Source organism: Chionomys nivalis, chromosome 4 (genome assembly GCF_950005125.1).
Source record: "Chionomys nivalis chromosome 4, mChiNiv1.1, whole genome shotgun sequence".
Taxonomy (NCBI): domain Eukaryota; kingdom Metazoa; phylum Chordata; class Mammalia; order Rodentia; family Cricetidae; genus Chionomys; species Chionomys nivalis.
Genome location: NC_080089.1, coordinates 66,993,711 through 67,003,738, shown reverse-complemented (window position 1 = coordinate 67,003,738; position 10,028 = coordinate 66,993,711). Strand labels below are relative to the sequence as shown.

Sequence of the window (10,028 nt, the reverse complement as noted above, 5' to 3'; positions counted from 1 at the left end):
CTGTCATCCTCTAGGTGACCCTGCTGCCTCTGCTTACAATCTCACTGTCGGCTTACTAGGATTAAAAACAAACAAGCAAACAAATAAACACCTACATAGGAAGCTCCAAGCTAGCCTATTGCAAGATATTTGATGATACTGTGTAAAGATATGTGACTGTGATTGGTTTAATAAAAAGTTAAATGGTCAATAGCTAGGCAGGAGGTATAGCCAGACTTTTGGACAGAGAGAGCTCTGGGAGGAGAAAAGGCAGAGGTGCCAGACAGACTCAGAGAAAACAGGATGGGCTAAATGGAGATGACGTAATGAGCACATGGAAGAATGTAGATTAAAAAATATGGGCTAATTTAAGTTATAAGAGCTAGTTAGAAACAAGCCTAAGCTAAGGCCAAGCTTTTATAATTTATAATAAGTCTCTGTGTCATTTTTGTGAGCTGGTGGCCCAGAGTAAATTCCATCTACACTAGCCAAGACTATGTAGTGAGACTCTGTTGCAAACAAGTAAATAAAGATATTGAGAAAGCAAACAAAAGAAAAGCACCTTATCTTTCAAACTATTCCCTCTATAGGAACAATTTGAACTAAAAGTAAATTTAATTTGACAAGATAATTATTGGTATTTTTCAAAACAGTATGCTGTGATGATTTTCTTTTATGTTTGTCCGTGTGTGTGTGTGTGTGTGTATCAGAATCTCATACATCCCCGGAAAAGCCTTGAATTTGCTAAGTAGCTGAGAGTGACCTTGAACTTCTGACTTTCCTGCTTCCACTTTTCTAGTGCTGGGGTGACAGGCAATACCTGCTTTTTTCCAGACACATTTCCAGAACCTTCTACAGTCTGTTTTATAGACTGCAAGAAAATAAAAGGCACCGGGTGGTGGTGGCGCACGTCTTTAATCCCAGCACTCGGGAGGCAGAGGCAGGTGGATCTCTGTGAGTTCGAAGCTAGCCTTGGTCTACAAGAGCTAGTTGCAGGACATGCTCCAAAGCCACAGAGAAACCCTCTCTCGAAAAACAAAAACAAACAAACAAACAAAAAGATCACAGTTGCTTGCAGAACAGAAGCTTCCTACAGGCAATTTTTAATTTACAAATAACTTGAGTGACTGCATTTATAAATGGCTATCTTTTCAGATCCAGCAGGAGTAGTCTCAATTTCAGAGATAGGCCTTATCTTACTCCCACTGGGGAATGTATATATGAATACATGGCAATACATAGCTAGTTGGTTTTACCAAAGAAACAATGGGGTGATTTGAAGTAGTAATAGTTGTTATAGAAATGAATGCCCGTGTTAAGAAGTGTCCAGAAATATTAGTTTAAAACCCAAATTATAGTGAGGAACTCTAGGACCGATACTGCTTCTCTAGGAAAGGGGTTTAACTGATCGCAGAGGGCTGTGGCACAGCACCAATTAGATTAGTGCCACATAAATACTCTCATACCAGTATGCAAGGAAAGATTCAGCTGCTGCTTCAATGCTTTTATTTTTTATCTTTTAATCTCTCTCTCTCTCTCTCTCTCTCTCTCTCTCTCTCTCTCTCTCTCTCTCTTTCATGCGAGTTCAGGTTTGGAGCTCAGAAGAGGGTGTTGAATCACCCCTAGGAACTGGAATTATAGGCAGTTGCCAGCTAGCTGTTATGGGTGCTGGGAACTGAACTATGGCCTCTGCAAGAGCAGTTAGTGATGAAAATGAGGCCATGAGTGCTCCTGGGTCTGGTTAAGAAGAAAGGTTTTATTGTGGGTATGAAGGAGATCACAGCCAGAGGCATGCGGAAGAGTCTAGACTGAACATGGCCAACAGAACAGACCCAGCCATGAGAGGAAAGAAAGAGGGGGGGAAGTGAGAGAGGAAGAGGAGGAGGGGGCAAGCCAACAACGAAAGGAGATAAAGATCAAGAGGACAAGAGAGCTGTGTAGCCAAAATGACTGAGTTATAGAGCAAAGCCAAGCTGGGGGAAGTGCAGCCCACCTTTCGGCTGGAGAGTTTGGGGTAAGGGCTAGTGTTGTAAGGAAGCTGCTTGTTGGTTCCCAGCTGCTCAGCCCTGAAATAATCACACAGGAACTGTATTAATTAAATCACTGCTTTGCCCATTAGCTCTAACTTCTTATAGGCTAGTCCTTACATTTTAACTCATTTCTAGTAATCTGTGTATCACCATGAGGTTGTGGCCTACCAACAAAATTTCAGTGCTGCTGCCTCCATCAGAGGCTCCACGGCTTTTTTCTGACTCTGCCTTCTTTCTCCCAGCATTCAGCTTAGTTTTCTCCACCTAGCTAAATTCTGCCCTGCTATAGGTCCAAAGCAGTTTCTTTATTCACTAATGGTAATCACAGCATACAGAGGGGGAATCCCACATCAGCTGAGTGAGAAGGGCTGGCAGCAGCCACAGGTACTGAATGATTTCCCCCAGGTTTCTTTGAGTCCTAACAAGCAGAATGCATGTCTAATTGCTGAGCCCTCTTTTTAGACCTTGTTTGCTATTTTAAAAAGAGCAAAGTGACTGGGTTAGTGGAGCATGCCTGTAATCCCAGAATTTGGAAGGTGGAGTCAGGAGACCAGGATTTCAATGCCATTTTGTTCTACATAGCTAGTTCTAGGCCAGCCAGCGCTACATAGTAAGATTCTGTCTTTAGAAGAAAAAAAAAGTATTAGATAAAGAGACTAGCTTCACGGAATAAGAATTGATGGAGAAAAAATTGTTTACCAAACTGCATCTAGGTAGGGTTGAAGCCAGGCTCCTTGTTCTCTGAGCTTGCCTTATACTGTTGAACAGTGTCTCACTGTTGGGGGCTGCAAACTGTGGATATACCTAGAGAAGGATGTATTACATAATAGAAATCTTGCCATCCAGGTTTGAGGAAAGACAAACTAACCAGTTTTGAGATGTTTGGTGGAAAGCTCTTGGGCCCTATGAAGAAGGAAATGGGTGGGAGAACCATCATTCTTCTTATGGAAACCTGGATCTTGAACTAGACAAACAAGGTTGTTATTTTCAGCGAACTAAGGGGCAATTTGGCAAGCATCAATTTAATATGCTTCTTACTAGGCTCTTACTGAAATCAATAACCATTTGTTTCTGAATGTCCTGTGAGGTATCTGGCTACCTCTATTCTGCTAGCCTATCCAATATACTATCCAAAGGAGTTGGGGAACAGGCGTGTGTGTTCATGCAGCAGGGAAAAGTCTGTCCTGCAACTTTTAGGACTGTTTCTAGCGGCCCAATAATTTGTTTTCTGATTGAGGGTTCTGATTTATAAAGTGTATTCTCTGCAAAGGGAGTAAGCTACATTTTACTCTAAAACAGTGTTTTTTAAATCTTCCTAATGTTGTGACCCTTTAATAGTTTCTCATGTGGTGGTGAGCCCCAACAATATTATTCTAATTGATATTCATAACTGTAGCTTTGCTACGGTTATGACTCATAATGTAAATATCCATGTTTTCTGTTGGTCTTAGGTGACCCCTGTAAGATTCATTCCTCTATGGGGGTCAAGATCCATAGGTTGAAAACTTCTGCTCTAAGACTAGACTATTTATACCTAGGCTTATCCAAGGTCCCAGAGGACTCCTTGAAGGTAGTTCAAGTTACAAAGTTGATTCACTCTTGGGTGTACAGTGATGGCAATTTCAAGCTGATAGACAATACCCTTGCTGTAGTTGCATTTGAGGAACTGAAGAAATTCACTATCTACTTTTTGGGAAGAGGGGTCTATCCTGGCCACTCTACACTGAGCTGGGGAAAAACCCATCAAAGCCTTTTCTTATTAATTTTTAAAATTACAAAGGTTAAGAATAAAAAGCAGAACCAAGCAGAAAGAGAAAAAACTACCTAAAATTTCACCAACTACTGGGATACACGGATGAACACTTCGGTTAGTTTGAGCATCTCTATATCATAATTTTAAAGAAAAGAGATTTTGTGACTTGTTCTCCTTTCCCCTTCATACGATTACCTAAGATAAACTTCACATTTTACCTTGCCATCCCAGCATTTCCGAACTCTGTATATACAAGGGATACATAACTGACTTTTTATTCCAGGGCATAACAGGAGACATAAATAAATAAATAAAACCCGGTGTGGTGCCGCAGGTCTTTAATCCCTGCGTTCTGGAGGCAGAGGCAGGCGGATATCTTGAGTTTGAGGCCAGCCTGGTCTGCACAGTGAGGTGCTGTCTCGAATTAAAAAAATAAAAATAAAAAAAAACAAAAAACAAATCAGTGCTATAGGCAACACACTCTTTGCTACCCATCTTTCTGGAAGAGTCGTTCGTTCCCTAAACCCACTGGCATGAGGTTTGTGTGTCTTCCTGCAGAAGGACTCAGAGTTCTGTGGGTTCCCGCCACCCGCGGGGCTAGATCCAACCTGGTAACCTCCCAGGACCCGGTCGGTGGTTCAGGAGAAGCGCTCTGGGAAATAAGGCCCCATCCCAGAGACGCCTGGTCCCTATGCCGCCTCATCCCTCTCCAGAGCCAAGCCCAGTGTCTGGGGCAGCCAGGGGTGTCCCTTGTGCCTCTCCCACCCTGGCCCGACCACAGCTCCTTGCGCGCCCCCAACCCGCGCCCGGGGTGCTGACACCCAGGAGCCGGGTGGTGAGCTCCGCCGCGCCGTCCCCCAGTGATGACGCGCTTCCTGCCCTCCCGGCGCTCGCGGGCCGTGCGCTCGCGCTCGCCCTCGGCTCCGGTTCCGCGCCGGGAGCCAGCAGCGGCGGCGGCGGCGGAGGCGCAGCGGGAGCGGAGCCGGCTGCACTCGGGGGCTGGCGCTCCGCAATGAGACAGTAGCTGCATCCCCGCGGTAAGGCGCGGCGCGTGGCGCTACCCTGCTCTCCAGTCTGCATGCGCGCTGCAGGGATTTCGAGTGCCTTTTCCCTCCCCTCTCCAGAAGGAATATGTGGGTGGTTTTCTTCTTGGGTTTGCATCTCGTAAGTGATGTCAATGTAGAAAAACCCTGTCAAGCTTCTAGATTTTATTTCCTAGGAGGGATTTTTTTTTTTTGCAAGAAGAGAAAAATAAATTGCAACGAATGCACCTGTCTATTGCACATGTAGGTTTCGCCGCACTCAGCCCGGGTGCCGGGCTTTGCAAATAGTCTTCCAGCTGGAGCCGGAGAGCTGATCCCTTGCCCTAGGCAGCTGGTCCCCCCCAGGGCTCCCTCTAAGGGTTTCCGGTAACGGGGTCGGAAAAGCGGCCCGGTCTGCACCGAGGGGGGTCCCCTGGACCCGGGCTGGGGCCCCTGGCGCCGACAGAGTTGGTGGAGGGCAGAGCGGCTTCATTCCAGCACTGGCGGCTCCGACTTCCAGCGCCACTTTGCAAACAAGTCTCCCGCCCCGGCTCGCGGCGAAAGGCACTAGGGACTGCTTCCCAACGCCGGACACTGAAACCTGCGGGTTGCACGTCTCCCCCTTTCCCTGGTCATCTCGCTATCAGACAGCTACTGGCCGTCGACCGCTCGGGGGAAGCGCGGGGCCGAGAGCAGTCAGGGTTTGGATCCAGCGCGGCGGCCTCTCGTTTCCTTCTCCGACCCCCAGGAGCTGAGATTTCGCGCCGGCGGGGATCGAGAGGGACCTGGAGACTGGCAATTCGGGGCCCAAGGAACGACGTTCGAGGGCGCCATATTTTCAGTGGGTTTTTCAGAGGCTAAGGGGGCGCCCACTTTCCGAAAGCCCCCCGGGGGAGGCCGGAGCGATTGTCGCTGGGAAAGTTTGCGCGCCCGGGAGAGCTAGGAGGAGGCTGTCCCCACAAGGGCGCGCAGACTGCAGCGTGTTGCTCAGACTGGGCCAGGCTGGGTCTGGGGGGAAAGAGAGACGCTGGGGACCGAAGAGTGCGGCTCGCGGGTGTCACGGTGCAGCGGAGTGGTAGCATTTGGGACTGTGAGGCGCAGGGCACACGCCCCTCTTTTCCCCAGGTCACCGCCGCCCGCGCTCTGCCGGAGCCTTGCGCACCGCCGCTCCCCGGCCCGCGCACGTTGCAGAGCGTTTCCTCCAGCGCCCTTTCTCCCCAGCACCGCGTCTCGCCGGGTGTTCCACCTGGCGCGGGAGCTCACGCAGGGCTGGAGAGGAAGCGGCTAGGTTCGTAGATGGGGCAAAGGCCTGGCTTATGTATTTCAGCCTTAAGCCTCCTGTCGTCCCCTGGCTTGTGGAGGCGACCGGAGTAGCACCCGCGGCTGCGTGCTGGGCTCTCACTGTGGCGCGGGCTGGCGGAGGAAAGGGGGGCGTTTCCCAAAGTCGGGGCTTCAGGTGACACGTGGGAAAACTTGTTTTCTTGCTGCTGGCGATGGGGCAGAGATGGAAGGAAAGTAAAGGAAGGAAGGTTAATGAAAAACTAAGTCCGGATTCTTTCCAGAGAACGGGAGAGGAACGACTGAAGTAGCTGAAGTGTTTGGTGTTATAGAGGATACAGTTGCAGTAGGATGGTATCTCAGGGAAGCGCGCGCTGAAATACACGTTATTATGGGCACTATGGTGCTCACAGTGACACTTTTGATTCTAATAGCCCATGGAAGAGAGAGTTGACATTCGTGATGTCCTAGCTCCTGGAGGTAGTGACTTAATAGAAATGGGCCTGTGGGGGAATCTTTACTTTTGTACAAAGATAGTGACCCCTGCTTTGTCATAACAGGGTAGGGCAGAGTGTGTTTGCTGACCTGTGATTGGCTGGGTGCTGGAATATGTTAGCTTTTCTCCTTGGTGTCTTAATGAAATTGTCACAGTGGAGGGGTCGTGTCAGCTCTTGGGATCTTCATCATTGGAAGAGATTCCGGGAAGGACCACAGAAACCTAACAGGGTGAGGCGGTGGGAGAAGCAGAGATTTTTGTTAGGAAGATGTGCCCCTGACATCGGCACGTCTTCATGAGGCGCCTCCAGTGTGAAAGTCACCCTTTCAGTTCCCAAGGTTGTGTCTTGTCTGGTCCGCGCCACGGGGATCTCTGCGGAAAGTCAGGAGGAGGAAGAGTTATGTGACCGGTGGCCTTGAGAAGGGGTGGTGGTGTGCAGGCAAGAATGCTTTTTCTTCCTTTAATTTGAACACTGGAAGAGAGGAAACGACTGAGATTACATTTGTACAGAATTAGAATAGCTAATATTGGGAAGAATTTGCTGCTGAAAGCCCCCCTCCCCCAACTACATTGAAATTTCCAGACTTAGATTAGAGGTGGTACACCTCCCAGAAGCGGAGGCTTCTCAGTCACTGTCTACCCTGTGCTTTTGTGCCCCTTTTCATTTAATTAGGAAATGCTATGGGACTATGGAGGTCTCAGTTTGGGGCTTTGTGTTCTAGGCTATCTCAGAGGGAGAAGTAAGACTTTCCAAACTCGATCCTTTTGAATTGCTATTCAGAACAGGTGTAGGCTATCTGTGTTTAAAATTCACCATATTCAGATTTGTTTTTCAGCATTGTTCCCTAGAGGGCATTTTAAGTTTATTTATTTTTTATGTGCATGTTCCTGGCTCCTGTGTGCAGTGGCCAGAAGAGGGTGTTGGGTCCCATGGTAACTGGAGTTATAGGTGGTTTTGAACCACAGTGTGGATGCTGGGAACCAAACCCATATTCTCTGCAAAAGCAGTAGATGCCCTTAACTGAGGAGCCATGTCTATGTGCCACGTGTATTTTTGCACACCTTTTAAACATGATGCAATGAAAATGAACTTAAAAGAGCTTTTTAAAAAGTTTTTAAAATTTACATTTGTTTGTCTGTCTGTCAATCCATCCATCCATCCATCCATCCATCCATCCATCCGTCTGTCTACCTATCTATATTTTTGTGTGTGGTAGGTGGGGGAATGCTACAGGCACCCTCTGTGGAGGTTGGAAGAATCAACTCTTCTACCATGTGACTCTCTGGGGTTGAATTCAGGTTATTAGACTTTGGGGCAAATGCCCTCTCCCAGCCAGCTTGTCATTTGCCAGCCTCAGAGATGCTTTGTTTCAGGTCTTCTAATATTTAATTTCAGCTTTACTACCTTAATATTTATTTAATGTTGTATGCACCTTTCACTGGGCATTAGTAACCAGGCTTTGCTGTCTCTTGCTTGGTTTTTACTATCGTAACTTCATAGCTTGATCAAAGTGCCGGATTCCCCACACTCCCGTAAGATTTTGTAACTTTAAAAGGGTTAGTATAATGCCTTTGTGAACTGTAAAGTTGCCTATCAGTTTACCAGGCCACGTGACAGGTGGTGCGTGCACGCATGTGGCATTCCCAGGCTCCTAGGATGGTGTCTGCGACTTGTGATCTGTGACATTCTTGCTCCAGGACTTCTTGAATCAGAATATTTTCTTGGGGATTTTGGGTGGTGTTTGACTAACAGGAAGTGCCAATAACAGTTAAATCGTTCCAAACACTTTTTATTAGGTATAAAAAAATGTTTAAAGACAAGAAAAAAAAATCTAACAAGGAGGCGAGCATTCTAGAATTATAGCTTAAAAAACCCAACTGGTGCCTTTTTAATTACAGTATTTACCTCATCCCGAACTTTTTAATCCTATTGCTTTTATATTTAATAACCAAGCTAGCTAAAACATAAGCCAAACACAACTATTACAAATAATGGGGATAAGTGGTGGGTTTTACCAGATGTTTTCCCTAAAGCTGAACTCTTCCAAACTTTCCTGCTGCTCCCCTCCTCAACAAAAAGGCAAAACTCAAAAGATGAGGACGTCTTAAAGGGAAGACCAGAAATGTGAAAATGGACTCCTGGAGGTTGAGCACCGTAGCAACCTGTGTCTCAGTGGCCCTTGCTGTTGATGGGCAAGCTGGACACAAGATTCTGTGGTCCTTTGAGCCCCCCTTCTCGTGTTGCTCTGAGCTATGTGTGCAGCCCATTTCATGGTGGGTTTTCAGAGTCTGACTGGGGCCCACATGCTTGTTTTGTTTTTAACCAACAATTCCATGTCTACCAGCTGATTCTAGCTACCATACTCTTCTTAGAGCCTAGAGTAGCCCACAAACATTTGTGTTTCCTTTTTTTTTTTACTCTCCTACCTTTGGCTTTAACAAACTGAATTCTTGGTCTTCCATTCACTTCTGTAGTAAAAACTTTTGGGGGTTTATCTTGCTTCTCTGATAAGAGAACCCGGCCCTCACCCCACACCTCCTATCCCTTGAGGGTAGTGCTCTTGTTTTGTGTTTATATAGAAGATAAGGTGAGGGAGGAGATAAGTGTGATTAAGTGGTTTATGGAGCACAGAACTATCAAAAGATGCACACACACACACACACACACACAAACCCAGGCCACTCCCACGAGAGAAGCAGTTGTGTGGCTGGAGAGGTGGCTCAAAGGTTAAGAGCCTTTGTCACTCTTTTGCAGAATCCAGGTTCTGTTCCCAGCACCCATGTGGCAACTCATTACTTACTATATGTAATTCCATTTCTAGTGGATCCGATTCTTCTGGCCTCTGCAGGCACCAGGTTTGCACATATATACACAATGGCAAAAACAAACAAACACAAAACCCACTCATACACATATAATAAAAATAAAAAAGGGAGCCTCACTTTTTTTTGAGACAAGACTCCTGTTCTTTCCTCATTCCTCTGTACCCAGTTCAGGTTCCTGAACACCCTCAACCTCCTTGACCTTCTCCCTTTGCTGAGAAACCCACCCTTGATTAGACTTGCCCTCTGCTTTGCTTGCACTGCCCTAGCCCCTGGCTAATGAGCCTGGGTGGAGAAGCCAGGTGGCCGCCTGCACAGCCGAGCACTTGATCTATGACCGTGAATCCCAAGGGGCCTCTTGACACTGCCAGACCCAGTGTGCTTCTCATCCGAAATTGCTCTCAGCTGGTGCTGTGACTTCCTTCTCTAAGATGCAATTGCGCACTGGTCCCAGCATCTTGCTGTACTGAGTCCACCGACTGACTGGTAAGGATTTCTCTCTTAGCCCTTCTGCAGGCATCTCCCTTCCCTTCTCCACTCTTTGATGGGATTGTCTTCCCTGGAGATGCTCTAGCATCTTCATCCCAGGCAAAAAGCATCACCATCAGCAAGCGGAGCCCCTTGACCCTGTGTCCTAGCTCATTCAC

At 47.2% G+C, this 10,028-nt stretch overlaps 1 protein-coding gene across 3 annotated transcripts in view; it reads left to right on the top strand.

The window, feature by feature from the left end:
* Nucleotides 1–4,664: 4,664 nt before the first annotated feature.
* Nucleotides 4,665–10,028, top strand: part of Tln2 (talin 2) — a 422,622-nt gene continuing 417,258 nt past the window's right edge. For 2 of the 3 annotated variants that reach the window (XM_057766343.1, XM_057766341.1), the window contains exon 1: nt 4,665–4,799. The gene's annotated coding sequence lies outside the window, so the exon portion shown is untranslated. The remainder of the gene's footprint in view (nt 4,800–10,028) is intronic. The other variant, XM_057766342.1, reaches the window with a different exon arrangement.